The 19,187-nt window shown below is 41.6% G+C and overlaps 1 protein-coding gene across 9 annotated transcripts in view; it reads right to left on the bottom strand.

Moving 5' to 3' along the window:
* The window catches only part of RASGRF2 (Ras protein specific guanine nucleotide releasing factor 2), a 265,274-nt gene that overhangs the window by 220,340 nt on the left and 25,747 nt on the right, over positions 1-19,187 (bottom strand). The gene's annotated exons all lie outside the window — the stretch shown is intronic.

The raw sequence follows: 19,187 nt of genomic DNA, 5'->3' as shown, positions 1-19,187 counted from the left end.
AAAAAAGCATTGCAAAATATGTTTCTCCACTCTTCAGTATGTACCCAAAAGAAATAAAACATATGTCTACCCAAAAACTTGTACATGAATGTTCACAGCAGCACTATTCATAGAAGTCAAATAGCAGAAACTACCCAAAAGTCCATCAGCTGTGGAATGGATAAACAAAATGTGGTATATCCATACAATGGGATTTGTTTTTCACCATGAAAAGGAGTGAAATACAAATACATGCTACAATATGAATAAATCTTAAAAACACTAACTGATATGGTTTGGCTGTGCCCCCTACCCAAATCTTATCTTGAATTGCAGTTCCCATAATTCCCACATGTTGTGGGTAGAACCTGGTGGGAGGTAATGGAATCATGGGGGCTATTACCCTCATGCTGTCCTCATGATAGTGAATGAGTTCTCATGAGATCTGATGGTTTTATAAGGGGCATTTCCCCACCATCACTCGCACTTCTTCTTCCTGCCGGCATGAAGAAGGACATGTCTACTTCCCCTTCCGCCATGATTGTCAGTTTCCTGAGGCCTCCCCAGCCACGCTGAACTATGAGTCACTTAAACCTCTTTCCTTTCTAAATTGGCCAGTCTCACGTATGTCTTTATTAGCAGTGTGAGAACAGAATAATACACTAACGTTAAATGAAACCAGACACAAAGGACCGTATATTGTGTGATTCCACTTATGTGAAATGTCCAGAATAGGCAAATCTAAACAGACAAAGTAGGTTAGGGGTTGCCCAGGACTGGGGGTAGGTTTGGAAAATTAGGAGATGATGGCTAAGGGCTGAGGGGTTTCTTTTTTGAGGTAATGAAAATGTTTGGAAATTCAGTATGGTGACAGGTGCAGTTGAAAACAAATGCTAATATCAACATGCACTGCACTTCTGTTCCAAGCAAAGAACAATACCGATAATGTCACATTGAGGAAAGAACAATCAGCTACATAGATTATCATTTCAATCAGGGTATCTGTACCTTTTCCATATTTGCTGCACCACATTTGGTTATGTTATCCAAGACTGGATTCTTGCCTCTATCTGCCAAAATGATCAATTCTCCAGAGCCATTTCAACTGATGGAATGACCACCTTAAATTGCTATGTATACCATCTCAAGGAACAAGCCAGGCTTGGCCAAGACAGCCACATGCTTTAAGGAAAAGTACATTATTAAGATGCAAGCAATGAATCTGCTTCAAATGGTTTGAGCGAGTAATTACGTGTCTGGTGATTCTCACTCACAAGCCAAATTGGTGGAATGTTGGAATGTTGCTATTGGACATGCAGCCTCATGGCCTGCCATACCCAGCCCAGCCTCTTAGCAAGCCCAGTTCTCTCCCACGAAAATCCGTGAACTCAATGGTAAGTAAACACCACTCTGTGATCAGTAGGTCGGCCACTGCCCAGATACAAAAAGGGCTGCAACACATAACATGCCACATCCTATCACATTTCAGATAAAGGAGGAGACCTATAATCCAAATACATCAAAAACAGTAGCTGAGCATACTTGTCGCCCCCGTTAAATGACAGGAAACTGCTCATTGCGCTTACAGTTTAGCAGCAAGTGGGAACTTTACTCTGACTACAGGCCTCAAATCCTTCCAGAGAACCTTACATGCTCTTAGGCTGTGATCAGAGGTGCCTGCCAATATTAACACAAACACAAGGCACAGAATTCAACTCCCAGTTCACATATCAACAACAGCTCTGGGGCAGGGACTCTGCTTTCAGGAGGAAATTTTTAAACAGGAGGGTGGGATCATGTGCAACTGACTAGCACCCTTGTTAGCACCATTGATGTAAAGTTAAATGATCCCCTCTCTAGTTAAAGTCCCCTAATTGTGATCTCCAGGACTCTCGCCAAAGATCTAACACAACTGTAAACATTTCAGAAGGCTCAGCTCACCATGGTTTGGGGTGAAACATACAGGTTTCTATTTCCTAAAATGCGGAAAAAGTAGACATTTGTTTCTTTAGGTCTGTAGTTCAGCCTCAGCACTGGCCCTGTGTTACACAGATTTCTATTTTGATACTTGCAAGTAAACATTTTATTAATATTTTTATGAATAAATCTTAAAATCCAAGCCAACTTATTTTTCCATTATTTAAAAAATTGTCTTGACCAGGCATGATGGCTCATGCCTGTAATCTCAGCATTTTAGGCCAAGGCAGGAGGATCACTTGAGGCCAGGAGTTCAAGACAAGCCTGGCCAATATGGCAAAACTCCATCTCTACTAAAAATACAAAAATTAGTGGGCCAGGTGTGGTGGCTCACGCCTGTAATCCCAGCACTTTGGGAGGCCAAGGCGGGCAGATCACGAGGTCAGGAGATCGAGACCATCCTGGCTAGCACAGTGAAACTCTGTCTCTACTAAAAATACAAAACAATTAGCTGGGCGTGGTGGCAGGTGCCTGTAGTCCCAGCTACTCAGGAGGCTAAGGCAGGAGGCGGAGCTTGCAGTGAGCCAAGATCGCGCCACTGCACTCCAGCCTGAGCAACAGAGTGAGACTCCATCTCAAAAAAAAAAAAAAAAAAAAAAGCCAGGTGTGGTGGCACGCACCTATAATCCCAGCTACTCAGGAGGCTGAGGCACAGGAATCACTTGAACCTGGTAGATGGAGGTTACAATGAGCTGAGATCACGCCACTGCACTCTAGCCTAGGCAACAGAGCAAGACTCACTCTCTCAAAAAAAAAAATAGTCTCTTTGTGATATTAAAAAATACTGAGACTTCATAGTTACTCTCTTCTGGCAAGTAATCAATTACTTTGACCAAATTCATGTCAACTGAACAAAAGAGTTCAAGGAACCCTCACTGACAGCTTCCATGTGGTTTGAAGATATTCAAAAGGCACTTTTTCCCCATAAGCAGCCCAATGAACAAAGGGAGTTCTGCCATTCTAGCTGCTAAACCTGTCATAATAAATGTAATATGATGCTAATAATTTATTGTCAGTGAAAATAACCCTATTATCAAATATTCTCTCATTCTGCCTAGTAAGATAACACCTTGCAATATCCTGCAAGATTATGGCTTAATTACAAAATTTCCAGATCTGCACAACAAATAATCTTATTTATACAGCCTTGATATTCAATAAATACAAACATTTAAAAATCTAGATCATTACTAAATAAAGGCACAGCAAAAATGACTTTTTCTTTTTCACTTCTTCCAAAGATGCATTTACCCAGTAGTAATTAAAGGCTCTTCCCTTGTTTACAATGATAAGATCGTGTTTTCTGAGTCACAGAAAATATTAAAAATGGACAGGTTACCACAAATTATTGTCCAGATGTTCCTTGGCTATCCCTCAGTTACAGTTTTGTTTTCATCCCTCATCATTATTCGTTTAAAACAGGTAGCAAATGAATGGCATCTTAATCATCATCTACCTACTCTAGTAAATACTTTGATCAAAACAAAGCACTAAATCCAATACCCGGCATACAAATGCAGGAGGGAAAATGCAACTAAATAATTACATGTATTATGGACAAGAAAAAAGCCCTGAAAAGAAAGTTGACAGATTAGATAACTACTCCCTCTATAAATGGGAATGGATGTTAAATGCTAAATATGCTATCTTTACTTCCTCCAGCAAAGCAAAACTAGAAGGAAAAAAAGTTGGTTGATATCCTTTTCAAAAATAGATTTACCACTGAATATATACAGTATTTTACCAACTGGACCACTGCTGCAAAGCCATTTGCTAAAAAACTACAGTGATAACCAAATTATCACACATACATGTCTCTTCATAGACAAACTGACCAGATTATAAACAGTTCCCCTAGAAGCTACCAATTCTGTCACCCCTCAATAGGACATGGAAGACAAAGACCTTGTTCAAACCAGTCAATGAGGAGAAACCCACAATTCCCTTCTATTTAATATAGATTTCCAAGTGTCTACCATATTGCAGAATCTATGCTGGGCACTGTTTGTCTATCAAGATGAGAAATTCCTCCTTGCAGCCCTCAAGGAGGTTATAATCCTACAGCCGAACAGAGGCAAGAAAACAAGTAAATAAATACAAGTCAGGGTACAATTATCTCGAAAAGGTTGCTCTGGGTTTTCACAAGAGGAGAACAGTATGTGTAGATGACTGTGGGAAGGCTCTTTGGGCATCAAACATTCACATTATATCCTTTCAATAGCCCAGGAATAGGATCCATGCTCAAAAATGGGGGGAACACCTGATTCTCAGAGTGTCAAGAAACATCTTCATGTTCCCAAGGGAAAAATCACGAGATCTGAGGCCCAGAATGGCTGTGAAAACAGACATGCTCATGTGCAAAAAGGATAAAGCCCACCAAGAATGCAGAGACGCATTGTGTGAGGATTCCAAATAGTGCACCTGAAGTCTATGGGGTCCTCAGGAACACAGGCCTGTCATGAACCCAAACTCAGACAGCAAAGAAGCCTAAAAAGGCAACTCACCGCTCAAAACCCTCATTAGCTCCTAGTACTTTATCCTTGATTAAAATTATCTTAGAGAAGACCCATCTAATCAAGACTAGCTTCATTCGTAAATCTAATAAAAAAGACTGCTGCTGGAAGGCTACTGTCTGGGAAGTAATTGTATTTCCCAGGAGTGAAGACATGAAGAACAACAGAAAACAAATCTCTGTAGGATCCAAATATCAGTTTCATCTTCTTAGAACAGTACTTCTTAACTTCTTAACTAAGACTGTATGCATCCTAGGGTCTGGTAGACATGCCCAATCTAAACAGTAAATGAGGAAATATATTAAGCAATTGAGATTGCATTCACTGGTGCATAACTTGGCAATGCAACAATTCACCATTCTCCTAACAGATTCTTATTTTTTAAGAACATGTGTCCAGAGTGACGGAGGCTAGATTCAGCAGCTAGCTGCTATGTCCAGTTATGCATGTTGTTCTGTATTTTGTGTATCATGCTGAAGAAATCCAGATTGAATAGAGCCTTTCTTTGCTAAAGTGGCTGACGTGTAGAGATGCATAGGACATAACCAAGGCAATGCACCCTGTGAAACTCGCTGTATTCAAACACCAGTCCCATGCCATCAGAGCAGTCTTATGCCTTGAAAAACACCAGCATTGGGTAAAGTCAGATTTGCTCTTGACACATTAACTTTTACTAAGGAAAACAAAAATCATAAATTATTGTTAATGACTTAGTACAAGAGCCTCATTTACTAACAGTATTGTTTTGAAATAAGTTGTTCAAAGGTAGGAGACAGTGGCTCTTGCCTGTAATCCCATTACTTTGGGAGGCCGAGGTGGGTGGATCACCTGAGGTCAGGAGTTTGAGATCTGCCTGGCCAACATGGTGAAACCCTGTCTCTACTAAAAAATATAAAATTTAGCCAGGCATGGTGCTGGGCACCTGTAATCCTAACTACTCGGGAGACTGAGGCAGAAGAATTGCTTGAACCCAGGAGATGGAGGTTGGAGTGAGCCAAGATCGCACCACTGCACTCCAGCCTTGGTGACAAGAGCGAGACTCTGTTGCAGACTGAGGTCATGGCTCAGTTGGGACTTAAAGGAAAGCATGGATATGTGGTCTTTCCAGCCTGGCATCGGCAGGGCAGGTGGGCTGCTTACACAGTCTCAGGGCTCCATATGCAAGTCCTTCCTTCAGCCACCCCAGCCCAGGTACCAGAATGTGAACCAAGAACGTTGTAGGAAGTCAGGGACCCTGAACAGAGGGACCGGCAGGAGCCACGGCAGAGGAACATAAATTGTGAAGATTTCATTTTAATATGGATATATATTAGTTCCCAAATAATACTTTTATAATTTCTTATGCCTGCCTTTGCTTCAATCTCTGAACATAAATTGTGAAGATGTCATTTCAATATGGACATATATTAGTTCCCAAATAATACTTTTATAATTTCTTATTCCTGCCTTTACTTCAATCTCTGAACATAAATTGTGAAGATTTCATTTTAATATGGACATTTATCAGTTCCCAAAATTAATACTTTTATAATTTCTTATGCCTGTCTTTAATCTCTTAATCCTCTTACCTTCGTAAGCTGAGGATGTACATCACCTCAGGACCATTATTGTGCTAACTGTACTAACTGATTGTAAAACATGTGTGTTTGAACAATATGAAATCAGTGCACCTTGAAAAAGAACAGAATAACAGCGATTTTAGGGAACAAGGGAAGACAACCATAAGATCTGACTGCCTGCAGGGTTGGGCAGAATAGAGTCATATTTTTCTTCTTGCAGAAAGCCTATAAATGGACATGCAAGTAGGGAAGATATCGCTAAATTCTTTTCCTCGCAAGGAATATTAATAATTAAGACCCTGGGAAAGGAATGCCTTCCATGGGCGGGGTCTAGAAACAACTACTCTGGGAGTGTCTGTCTTATGCGGTTGAGATAAGGACCGAAATATGCCCTGGTCTCCTGCAGTACCAGCCTCAGCTGTTGCAATCCTGGCCATTCCCAGTCCAGCTACTCCAGCCCCAGCCATCCCAGCAGAGGTCCTAGATACCGTGGAACACAGAAGAGACCTCCCCATCATGCCCTTTCTGAATTCCTAACCCACAGAATCTGTAAACATAATAAAGTTATTGATGTTTTAAACTGCTAAAATTTAGTGGGGTAAGTGGGTTAGTGTGTTATGAAATCAACTCCTCTTTGCTTTTCCTGCCCCAAGGCACAAAGCTTAAGCAGTTTATCAGCAGGCTCAAACAAAAAGCAAAACAAAATAAAAAACACAGAAAGCTCTTCGTTAAAGAAATTAAACTAAGGAGAACTGAAGCAGACGTCATGGATATAAAACCCACACCCCCTTCCACCCACACCCAGAATTAAGACTGTTACCATTTTGGCCTGGTATGGTTGGCTCACACCTGTAATCCCAACATTCTGGGAGACCCAGGCAGGAGGACTGCTTGGGCCCAGAAGTTCAAGACCAGCCTGGGCAACACAGCAAGACCCCATCTCTACAAAAAATTTAAAAAATAGCCAGGCATGGTGGCACACACCCATAGTCCTAGCTACTCAGGAGGTTGAGGTGGAAGGATTGCCTGAGCCCAGGAGGTTGAGGCTATAGTGAGCTATGATCGCAGTACTGCACTCCAACCAACCTGGGCAACAGAGCAAGACCCTTTCTCTAACACCAAAAAATAAAAATAAAAAATGGTTAAGGAGAGAGGGGGCTCTAGGGGTGAGATATAGTGTCGGATAGAGGGCTCCCCATCTGATCCCCATAAAGTGAAGATCCTCCCAGCCAAGTACACAGAGAGACCCGCCAGCCCTCTTGGTTCTTCCATCTTAAATAGGAATGGGTGAACAAACTCTGATCTCTGAATATATCTTGCTTCCTCCTCCTACCCCATTGCATCAGTCAAAATCCCAACAGGAAACCAGTGGCACCCTCAGATTAGGATAATTTGGGGTCTCTTTGCCAAAATGTGAGAAAAAGATAAAGAGATAGTGCAATAACAGGGGGCTAGCAAAAGTGGAACTATCACTCCTCCAAGCCCCAGAGACCAATAGAGTATTTTACCCAAGTAAAAAAGGTTAAGGGTCCATTAAAAAAAGAAAAAAAGTTATCTCGAGAGGGAAAGTAATTTTCAGCAGATGTACACAGCCAAACGGAGGCAATCTCACAGCAGAAAGAACCCCGAGCTAACTCTCCCCACTCCTGCTCATCACCTACCTGGCTCCTTGTTGGCTGAACCCAGCCAGAAGCCCCTAAGCCTGGCTGTCTGCTGATGCAACTTATACAGGCAGAGCAGGGTGAAAAAGGGTGGAGCGTGGGCGTAGAAGGCACAGCAGAAGGCATTCTATGTGTATTCCAATGAGAAAAATGAAAGTCAGTAAGAAACTCCAGGAAGGGGAAAATGTAAAAGAAAGTCAAGTGCAAATAGGAAGTCTGCTAAAATGTGACACGATGCAGTGAGCACACTGGAAAGAGAATATATTTAAACTCATTTATTAAAGAAGCTGTGGTGTAGGAACCACAGAGAAGGAAAGCAATCAGAGCATACCCCTATCTGCTGAAACAAAACCTATTTTCAGCTTTTATCTTTCAAGAATCAACCTACATGTAAAGCCCAGATGACCAATTAAATCTCAGAACGTATGGTATCAAACATTATAGTCTCACAGTAAAGGTGGGAGGAAGAAAGGAAGAGGTAGGGCAGAAAGTAGAGAATCAAAATGTACTGTTCAAAGAGGATGAAACAGGAAATAGAAATTTACAAGAATTATTAAAAGTTATAAACTGGGAAGATGGTAACAAGTGGGGGAAGGTTACTCCAGCCACACAACATGTGAACACCCAGACATTTCCGCTTCTGGAAGAAAGTGTGTTCAGCAAACACAATGTCCTCAGGTTCTGGTCACTCAATGCCCTCCTTTGGCACTAGTTCCTACCCTGTGTTCCTAATGTCACTCATCTTCCTATTTTAAAGATGCAGCTGTTGTCAAGGGAGAGCCCAAAGTCTTAACAACTTTAAAGATAAATATTCACTGATTTCCTTCCATGTTTTACATTTCACTTTTATATGAACTACTGAAACTATTTCATTTTGTGACAAAACAGTACTTTTCCTGATGTGAACTGTGAAGCTATTGCTGTTTCAGTGAATTCTCATTTTAGCCAACTTGCCTGGATAAGTACACCAAGAAAGACAAATAGTTGTTTGGGCTTCATTAAGATCACACTTTGTTGTTGTTGTTGTTGTTGTTAGACTGAATTAAACAAATCTCTTGAAACTGTGGTTGCTGTAAGAAGGGTCTGTTTCTGAATTAAGAAGTCTCCTTGTACTTACTTTAAGTGAGGTCCTCAAGCACTGGCAAATCTATTAGTAGTATCTTTGAGCATCAGAGAAGCCCTCTGCTTAGTGAAGACGTTCTAATTTGCAGTGTCCATGGAGAAGGTGGACCTGCAAACTGGACGCCATATGCTAGATGATGAAGTCAAATCCTACAACTTCCAAGAAGCCGTCGAGAAGGTAAATTGCTAAGACATCCTGTTTGCATCTGCAACTCCTTATTCTAGAGGGAAAACCACAGTCATCTCAAAGATGATTGTTTATAAAAGTGCGAAGAAAGTAGCCTCAAGTTCACAAATAGTCCCCTGAAAGTTTTGTTTCTGTAATATTGGCTGAAAATGTTCTGACTCAGTTAATTGCCAAATAAGGAGACTTTAGTTGTAAAATTTTTATTGCCAGCTAATTTTTATCATGTGCCTCATGCTTTTAAATTTCATGTTTTTGCTGGAAAAAGGAAATTTCCTGACTTTGCTTTACTAAGCCTATAAATACATTCACCAAAGAAGTAAAACAACTTTGAGAGGTTGAGGTGGGCAGATCACTTGAGGCCAGGAGTTTGAGACCAGCCTGGCCAACATGGTGAAACCCCATCTCTACTAAAAAGATGAAAATTAGCCAGGTGTGGTGGCTCATGCCTGTGGTCCCAGCTACTTGGGAGGCTGAGGCATGAGAATCGCTTGAAGCCAGGAGGTAGAGGTTGCAGTGAGCCGAGATTGCACCACTGCACTCCAGACTGGGTGACAGGACAAAGTGAGACTCTGTGTCCCAAAAAAAAAAAAATGGAAAATGAAAGGAAAGGAAAGAAACAATGATTTGTATATTAATTAAAACTTCCAGAGGAACTAAAGGTTACATGATGCTGTTGGCTCTGAGAAGTGGGATTAGAAATGAGAAAGAGTGGGGTATGGCAGACTCATCTTTTTATTTTAAATCCTCTTATAGTACCCAGGTCATTTTTACCATGTGTATATACTTGAATAAATATTGTTACCATGTATAAAGGCTGGTTCTAAACTATGAATATCACATATCTCATATATATGTGTGTGTATATATACACATGAAATTCCATTTATATGAAATTCTAACTAAAGTGACAAAAGTCAGATCACAGATTGCTTAGAGTTGGAGTTAGGGAGAGAATGACCACAAAGGGGCCTAAGTAAACTTTTGGAGGTGAAAAAAAAATTCTATACGTTAATTGTGTGGTAATTACACAACTGTATATGTGTGCCCAAATTCATGGAGATAGGCACTTAAAATGGATAAATTTTCTTGTCTATAAATTCTACCCCAATCAAACTTTTTGAAAACTGCACTAATGGTTTGAAAAGCATGGAGAAAATCCACTGTAATTCCCTCAAGAGAGGGCATACCCATGCTTAATTTCAAATCATGCTTTTGTGGCATAGGCAATGTTGCTTCAAGCTCTCACATCAGTGAATACCAGCTCAGAGGGGGTTCTTCACAGTAGAGGCAGCCACCAGCTCAGAGGGGTTCTTCACAGTAGAGGCAGCCACCAGCTCAGAGGGGTTCTTCACAGTAGAGGCAGCCACACAGGAGAGTCCGCAGTACCATATTGTTGCGTATCTGTGAGATGTATGGATCAGAAAATGGGGAGCTTTCTCCAACACTAGAAAGATGAAAGCAGCACATGAAATTTTATGAAGGTTTTATTTTTACCCTCCAGCCTGAAAACTATCTTCTTACAGATTTCATTAGGACTAGGACAACAAAGACTTGAAGAAATCTGACAAAGCCATCAGCTGCTCCTTTCTGTTTGATTTCTTCAGCACTGTAGAGTTTGATCATTGCTTTGACCTACTACTACCCCTTCTTAAAGTGTACTTCCCAGGGGGCCCTGGAGCCATACTGGTAACCACAGAGATAAGGGCCCTCCTGAAGCTGACAGGAAGGCAGAATTTCCTTACCTCGAGGAAAGACTCAAAGCATTTGTTTAGAAATATGAAGTTATGGAAAGTGCTAGGGCTCTTTCACTTGCCCCTCCAACCTCTCCACCCCTCTTCACCCATTTGTGCCCCTGGAGGCCGAGGTACATGGAAACCCTTTGGCTTCCTGCTGGATTTGACCCACAGGGGCCACCGTTAGGAGATGAGAGGGGAAAGGGGTGAAACTGAGGTAGCCATTTCTCCAACTCAACTCCCTACCACGATTGGTTGCACCCCTCTATGGCTTTTGTCAAATAATTCCTTAAAGCTAATCTCTAATTTCCATAACCACTCCTTTCCCTCTTGCCTTCAGGCCTACAGATGAGAATGGCTCCCTGCTCTAGCCAGCCCCAGGCACTGCACTAGGCCTTACTGGTTCCCAAAGCTCTGCCCTCCCTTGATAAATCGTCTCTTTATTGAACGTGCCTCGATTACCCAGTGTGAGAATGTCAGCTCTTTCTTGCCAAGATCCTGGCTACTACAGAGGGCTTTGGAGACAAAAAGGACCTGGATGAAACATTTAAATGCTCTCACTACATAAATTAGGAAATGGAGTGATGAGTATAAGCCACTGGATTTACTCTATTTTGTATATACTTGTCCTGAAATTAAAGTTGTTGACTTTCTGCTATCAAAAGTTTTAGGCACAAATGTTCCACCGATTAATCTAAAATATTTCCATTTAACTTAACATATTCTAAAAACATAGTTTGGTTGAGCAAAATCATATTCACGGAAGACTGTATCATGGATATGGTGTCCATCCGTTTCCAGACACTGTCATTTCATCCCTGGAGGCAGCCAGAGAGGTGCAGGCTTAGACTCTATCATTTGGGGCCCGTATAGAAAAGGCTTCACTGAATTATGCATAGGCATTATGCCATCAACCTCTAGCAAGGGACAGATTGAAAAATGACCCCACAAAACACTGTACTATTTATTTCAGTAATGTTGCTGAGAGCACAGTTCAAAACACACGCAGGAATCCTTTTATGAGGTGTTTCTTCCGCGTCTCAGCCCAGGAAAAAATGGTTTTACGTTACTCTTTTCAATATTATGAATCCTATCACTGACTCAAGGAGCCTGGAGGCTCTTGGCTGAATTTGTACCTCACTTCTAACAAGTAAATAGCATCTTCTAGAAAATATTTCATGTGCTGACCATACTCCCTGCTTCTTTTCTTTCCACCTCATCTCCTTGTGTATTTTGTTTTATTTTTTAATCTTTGTAGGTGTATCTTTGTGGGCTGTATCAAACCCATTTGAAATGAGGCAGGGATAAATTCAGAATGAACTTTCAAAAAAGACTGAAAATAGTGACATGTATCTTTCCTCATGAAGCTTAATCTATATTTACTCCATTAAAACAATAAACAAGCTCAAATTGAAATGAGAACTTTTATAACTTACCCTGAGGCTTATCCTGGAACCAACTGTTTTCTGTTTGTCAGAGAGTTTCTTCCCTCTTTCACAAGCAAGAACCTGGTTGTATCTCCCTCCTATTCTCTTCTGCAAATTAGAACACTCATTTTCCACTTTATTAACCAGAAATAAAGGTGGAGTACATACTACACTACATTGAGTAAACTTGCAGAAACCCTCAAAAAAGTCAATTCCCTGCAGGCATGGGGATGTGAAGGCCACTGATGCCCCTGCGTGGGATAGGGGAGACAATTTGCTCCTGCAGTCTCAACACTAAAGGGAGCATTCAGACCTTAAGAGACAGGGTCCTACCAAGGACAGTCCTGGCTTTCCTGAGAGTCTTGGTCTCTTAGAGCCTCTCTCCTCTCTCTTGTCTCTCTCTCTGTCTCTCTCTCTCTCTCTCTCTGTGTGTGTGTGTGTGTGTGTGTGTGTGTGTATCTCTGTGTGCATGTAACAGAAAGAAGAGTGATATTCTGGGCCAGGTGTGGTGACTCACTCCTGTAATACCAGCACTTTGAGAGGCCAAGGCGAGCGGATCACCTGAGGTCAGGAGTTCGAGACCAGCCTGACCAATATCATGAAACCCCATCTCTGCTAAAAATACAAAAATTAGCCAGGCATGGTGGCGGGCACCTGTAATCCCAGCTACTTGGGAGGCTGAGGCAGGAGAATCGCTTGAACCCGGGAGGTGGAGGTTGCAATGAGCCAAGATGGTATCATTGCACTCCAGTCTGGGCAACAAGAGCAAAACTCCATCTCAAAAAAAAAAAAAAAGACTGATACTGTGTATATTAAAAGGAAATTCAACTGAGGCACTGGGGCCTTCTCTGGTCCAGGATGGGGGTGGAAGTGGGGCATCACAGGGCCAGGAGAGGCTGGAACAGATACAGCAGGCATCGATATGAAGCCCGTGTGCATTACAACCTTCCTAATGGGAATTTCTTCCCAGGACATCTCATCCAAAGAGTCATTATTCCCTTGTCCATGCAGTCTCCTTACATTTTAAATTCACCTGCCACAGCAGCACTTACTTATCTAACGGCCTTTTGCCTCCAAAATTCACATCAATGTTGTTAGGTTAAAAGCCGCTGTCTCTGGCAAAGGGTTTATGTAAACTACAGGTTCTCAAAAAAGCATTTCTGTAAAATTGGAACATGACCACATAACTTAAAGTGAAAAACGTTTTTAAAATAAGAGCAACTACTTTTTGTATATATTATCTTGGAAATGCATTCAATAGTTCAGAAGGTTTTTTAAAAATGTACATCAATATATATTTCATTGACATTAAAGCAAACAGGCACACTAGAGATGGCTCTAGTAATAAAATAAAACAAAATAAAAATGGGTGTGTAAGGTGGGACTTTGGGGTAAAACTGGAAAAAGGTGGAAAAGGTCAAAGTCCTGTTGAGTGAGAGAAGGCTGATAAGGTCTTCCTGGACCTTGTTAGGAATGCAGACTCTCAGGTCCTGCCTGAGATTCTGTTATTTATTTATTTATTTATTGAAAGACAAGGTCTCATCTGTCACTTAGGGTGGAGTGCAGTGGCACCATCTCCGCTCACTGCAATGTCCACCTCCAGGGCTCAAATGATCCTCCCACCTCAGGCCCTCCAACACACATACACACTTTTTTATAGAGATGCGGTTTCACCATGTTGCCCAGGCTGGTCTCAACCTCCTGGGCTTAAGCAATCTGCCTGCCTTGGCCTCCTGAATTGCTGGCATTACAAAGTGCTGGGATCACAGACATGAGTCACCACACCTGGCCCGAGTTTGCATTTTACAATGCCTCCAGGGAATTTGCAGATCTTTCTAAGGTTTGAGAGGCCTTGCTCTAAGGTACCTGAAGTTCAGATATTCTGTCAGTGAACATATAAAATTAAGAAGTGCTGACAAAAAAAAAATGGGTCCCAGACATCTACAGTGATATGAAAAATGAGATTATGCCATTTCTCAAGGTAAATAACTTTCCTGCTCTAGTCTAATTGACAAACTCCTATGACCTACAAATTGACAAACTCCTATGACCCACAAAAGCACGATCACTAACCTGAGCTATGCAGCTCACCTTTTGTGAACCTCTATGTACTAGAACAGTTAGCACTTCTAGTGTACAATGGACATTTGAACTCACTGTCCTTACCTGTGCTCATTCCCAGATTTATAACAAGGAATTCCCACTAGAGTTTAGAAATCACAAGAAAGTGAAAGATACCAGCCAGCCAGTGATTCAACCCATGGGAAGGAAAAACCTAGCCTGGAAATACAAAAGGACGACACTAAACAGGAGCCCAGTGGGGCACTGGGGTGAGGCAGTAAAGGTGTGGACCACAGACCTGCTCAACATAACAGGGCTCCTGCCACGAAGAGCTCCTAATAGAAGCTAGCTAGAGAAGGGAAAATGCGCCTAACAGATAGAAGCCCCAACACAAGAACATTTTTGGCTTAGCAATGGGGGTCTAGATGACTTCTTCCTGGAGCCCCCTCCTGACTCCTTTCACTGGCAAGAGGATGACAAGAGTGTTTGCAAAATCCTCAGGATTCCAAGTATTGGCTCTGGGTTGGATATGAAATTGGGCACGAGGGAAGCTCACCTATTTCCTACAGAACCTGGAAATCAAGCCACCACTAAACAACACATTGGTGCCTTTGTGCAATTTAATCAATGGTGCTCCAGCAGGGCAGAAAAAGAAAATTTAAAAAAACATCTGGCAGTCAAATTAGTAAGAGGTCTTTCCTTTAGGTGACAGAGCACTGGGCTAAGCAAACAGCCTGTGTTGTAAGTTCTCAGAAAATGACCCTACTTTCTCCAGGGGACACAGCTCCCACTTGTCCCCAGCAAAAACATGTATGCAGCCTTTATACACAAAGGCATCTGCCCTCCCCACCTTGGCAGCCTCTAAGGTAGAAGGGGAAAAGGGGAACACAGAGGACATGAGCAGAGAATTCTCGAGTCCAATAAACAATCCAGACAAACAATAGTGGTCTGAAGTGAGGAAACAGCTCTCCAAGGGCTCACCATCCCTCTCATCTCATTATAACTTTTATTATAATTGTATTTTACAACAAAATAATTATATTGAATTTTACAAGTTGACTGATAGCATGATTAACTACAGTATAACGACACTGTGTTACAATGACCAGAATAGTATACGTCTCAAAATCTAAGAATATAATGAAGCCAGGCTTCAAAATGGAACATTTTATTTCGGCATGTGAGAAGAGCAGGCTAGCTCCCTCTCTGTTCATAGTCCATCTCCATCTTCCAGATCTCATTTACTAACACAATGTGGCACTTTATGAAAACATTTTTTCACTCTACAGTAATAGTGCCAAAGTCTGCAACAACATTATTAGTTGTTCTGATGATAAAGGTTGCTCCAATACAGAATTTCACACAAAGGAGTCTTTAAGCATCCCTCATTATAGTAGAATGTCTAAACAAAAAACAGTAGCTACACAGAAATGAGCAAAATCATGAATAACATTTTCATAAGTATGTTTGGATCAATTCTTTTAACATCTGGTATCCTTAGGTAAGGCTTTATACAACTGACTTCATCTGATTTAGAGTAACTTAATCTGATTTCGAATATCAACACACAGTAAAGGAGTGCTTTCTTTTAAAAAATATCAATTATATGGCCAGACACAGTGGCTCATGCCTCTAATCCCAGCACTTTGGGAGACAGACGCAGGTGGATCACTTGATGTCAGGAGTTCGAGACCAGCCTGGCCAACATGGAGAAACACCATCTCCACTAAAAATATAAAAATTAGCCAGGCGTGATGCCTATAATTCCAGCTACTCAGGAGGCTGAGGCATGAGAATCATTTGAATTCCGGAGGTGGAGGTTGCAGTGAGCCAAAGATTGCACCACTACACTCCAGCCTGGGCGACAGAGCAAGACCCTATCTAAAAAAAAAAAAAAAAAAAAAATTCAGTTACAATGCTCAACTTTCTGATGCTCAATGTCACCTTAATTTTTTAATGTCTGCAATTTCAAAAGTAAAATTTACAATCATTAGGGCAAATTATGCATGTCCAAACTATGCCTATTTTGTTATGCTTTATTTTTCTGCTTGTATGTACAAACTATACATAATGGCTAATATTTATCAAGCATTTGTTATGTGCCAGACATTATTAAGCAACATTATAACACTTTTAAGGAAGGTTTGTTAAGCAATATTTACAAATGCCTTCTAACATTATCCCTGAATCAACCGTATGAGGAGACGTTACTTCTGCCTCATTAAGAGATGAAAGCAGAAGCACAGAAAGGTTAGACTGCTAATATGTGCCAAAGTCAGCACCCCAAAGCAGACAGTATGTGGCTCTCTCAATTGCTATTAAGTAGCAATTGACAGGCGGGGTGCGGTGGCTCAAGCCTGTAATCCCAGCACTTTGGGAGGCCAAGACGGGTGGATCACAAGGTCAGGAAATCGAGACCATCCTGGCTAACACGGTAAAACCCTGTCTCTACTAAAAAATACAAAAAAACTAGCCGGGCGAGGTGGCAGGCGCCTGTAGTCCCAGCTACTCGGGAGGCTGAGGCAGGAGAATGGCCTAAACCCGGGAGGCCGAGCTTGCAGTGAGCTGAGATCCGGCCACTGCACTCCAGCCTGGGCGATAGAGCGAGACTCCGTCTCAAAAAAAAAAAGTAGCAATTGACAGAGAAGTGCAGAAAGTATCCACCAGCACCTGGACTATATACATCAATTAAGACTTTAAACACTTAACAATGATTTAATTCAGCAAGACTTTAACATTTATTAACAACCTTCATAGAATGGTACTAAGAACTCTAGGTAACTTAAAAGAAAAATAAGACATAGTCCTTGGCTCAAAGGACTTTACAGACTAATTAAAGAGATGATAGGCTGGGTGTGGTGGCTCATCCCTGTAATCCCAGCACTTTGGGAGGCCGAGGCATGGGGATCACTTCGGCCCATGAGTTTGAGAACAGCCTGGGCAACATAGTGAAACCTTGTCTCTACAAAAAATATAAAAATTAGCCGGGTGTGGTAGCATGAGCCTGTAGTCCCAACTGCTTGGGAGGCTGAGGTTGGAAAACTGATTGAGCCCAGGAGGTGGAGGTTGCAATGAGCCAAGATCATACCACTGCACTCCAGCCTGGGTGTGAGAGCAAGACTGTCCTAGAGAAGAAGACTACACACACACACACACACACACACACACACACACATTTATTTCAAAACTGCATATGAGTTGAGATGATAATGTGGCATAAATGAAACAAAGAGAAGGATGACATATAATAGGAAGTGTTGTGGAGGTGATCTCTAAGTAGCTTTCTAAGAAAATAATGCTTGGATTAGAGAGTGATGGGAGAAGAAAATTTCACACCGTGATCAAAAACAGAGACAAAAAGGAACAGGAGACATGGAGGTGGCAGCTGGAGAATAGAATGTATGTCACGAAGTATTTCAAGTTGTATGAAACTGTGATGAGCTATTTCACAGTGGTTTTCTTTAACGAAGAATCTACATTGTACGCTCATCACTATTCTGACTTTATCCCCTCTTTTCCCAGTGTTCCAGAGCAACCTTCTGAGTATTAAGTGAAGCCAGCTCCCTGCGCTCCCTCCCTCGTGTGCCCTCCCACAAGCACGCATCATGTGTCCAAAAACAAACTAGCAGAGTAAATAAGTGATGTCACTACAAATCACCCAGCACTTATTTCCAAAAACTGTCTTCTCATGAAGCTGAAATAAAATTAGTGTGGAATTCAAATGACTGAACTACTTGTCTATTTTAAAATGATGATGGGGAGGTCTACACTCAACCAATGCATTTTATTTAAAGAGCTCTCACTCGACTGAATGCTTAGCCTAGGGTAAACTGTGGTTCTTACCCACAAGGACTTTTTAATCCAGTGGGAACCAAGTCTATCACAGTGCCTGGCACACAGTCAGTGCTCAACAAATGGAAGCTCCCACCTCTTGAGCATCGTAGCTGAACAATGGGAATTTAAAGAAAAAGTCCAGAAGCAAAGGTCAGACCCATAAGGTCATTGTAAATCAAAGAGTTGGTAAGTACTATGTAGAGACCACTGGCAAGCTGTGGCAAACTTCCCAGAGGGTCAGAGAGCTGGTCTTCTATAGAAAAGGAGTTCATCTGGCAGAAGGAGAAAGCTGGAGAGCATTTCAAGCAAAGAAAACAGCAATGCACACAGCCTGTTCAACAGTGATGAGCAGCTTCGTATGGCGTCACTGGGGCCCAGATATGGAGGCAGTGTGAGGAGAGGGGCCAGACCTCCCAGGGCTCCAATGTTCTGGAAAGAGAGTGGATTATCTAGCAGTTACAAGAAGCCAACAGCAGATATTAAGCAGGAAAATAATATGATCTGACCAATTTAGAGAAACCGGTGCAATGGCAGTGTGGAGAATGAATTGGAAAGGAGGTGTGGAGGTCACCTGGCAGTTCAACTGAGGTAATATAAAGGTTTGAATTCAAGCAGTGATGAGCAAGATGAAAAGATGAACCTTAACAGATACGAATGGTGGATTTCTCCTTGCAACATGTAGCTTAAACTCCAAGTTAGAGACTGTCGCATTTCCTTATGTCCCCAAGGCATCCACTATGGAGCAATTCAGATTATTCAGACTACAGCCTTTTGAATATGGAGACTAATTAAAAATTTTACCATACAGAATGCCCCTGTCCTACTTTCCTTCTTTCAGTGAACATTGACTATGTGAAACTAACTACACACCTGTACTGGTAGTTAGAAATACAAAAACAAATAAGATAGAGTTCTAAGGAGTTCAGAGTTGAATAAAAGACAGACAGATACACAGATAATAACCAACAATATCCCAGTGCTGTAAGAGCTGTGTATGAGGCAGTGAATGTGCAAAGGAGACTTCCAGAGTGCTTGGTGGGGACTGAGAAGGTAGCATTTAACTCCGTGAATGTCTTAATGATCTAAAAGATTTATGACCAATTTTTTAAACGATGTGCATATTGCCAGTGACAT

This window comes from Macaca fascicularis, chromosome 6, assembly GCF_037993035.2.
Source record: "Macaca fascicularis isolate 582-1 chromosome 6, T2T-MFA8v1.1".
Taxonomy (NCBI): domain Eukaryota; kingdom Metazoa; phylum Chordata; class Mammalia; order Primates; family Cercopithecidae; genus Macaca; species Macaca fascicularis.
The sequence above is the reverse complement of the archived record's forward strand: the minus strand, read 5'-3'. Positions and strand labels throughout refer to the sequence as shown.